Here is a 925-nt window from a genome sequence, read left to right on the forward strand (position 1 = left end):
GATGAGGAGTAGAGTGAGGATGAGGAAGAGGATGAGGATGAGGATAGGATGACGAGAGAATGAGGATGAGGATAGGATGAGGACGAGGATGAGTATAGGATGAGGATGAGGATGTGAATTAGGAGGAGGATGAGGATAGAATGAGGACGAGGATGAGGATGAGGACGAGCATGAGGATATTATGAGGACGAGAATGAGAATGAGGATAGGATGAGAATGAGGATGAGGATGAGAATATGGCTGTGGATGAGGATAGGATGAGGACGAGGATGAGGATAGGATGAGGACGAGCATGAGGATGAGGATAGGATGAATAGTAGAATGAGGATGTCGAAGAGGATGAGGACGAGGATAGGATGAGGACGAGAATGACGATGAGGATAGGATGAGGATGAGGAGAAGGATGAGGATAGGATGAGGACGAGGATGAGGATAGGATGAGGACGAGGATGAGGATAGGATGAGGACGAGGATGAGGATAGGATGAGGACGAGGATGAGGATAGGATGAGGACGAGGATGAGGATAGGATGAGGACGAGGATGAGGATAGGATGAGGACGAGGATGAGGATAGGATGAGGACGAGGATGAGGATAGGATGAGGACGAGCATGAGGATGAGGATAGGATGAGGATGAGTATAGGATGAGGAAGGAATGAGGAAATGAGGATGAGGATGAGGATGAGGATAAGGCTGAGGATGATGTTAGGATGAGGATGAGGATGAGGATAGGAGGAGGATGAGAACGAGGATAGGATGAAAAGGAGGATGAAGAGGAGGATGAGGATGAGAATGAGGATGTGGATGAGGATAGGATGAGAACGAGGATGAGGATAGGATGAGGACGAGCAAGAGGATGAGGATAGGATGAGTAGTAGAATGAGGATGAGGAAGAGGATGAGGATGAGGATAGGATGAGGATGAG

Source organism: Lupinus angustifolius, chromosome LG14 (genome assembly GCF_001865875.1).
Source record: "Lupinus angustifolius cultivar Tanjil chromosome LG14, LupAngTanjil_v1.0, whole genome shotgun sequence".
NCBI classification, from domain to species: Eukaryota; Viridiplantae; Streptophyta; class Magnoliopsida; order Fabales; family Fabaceae; genus Lupinus; species Lupinus angustifolius.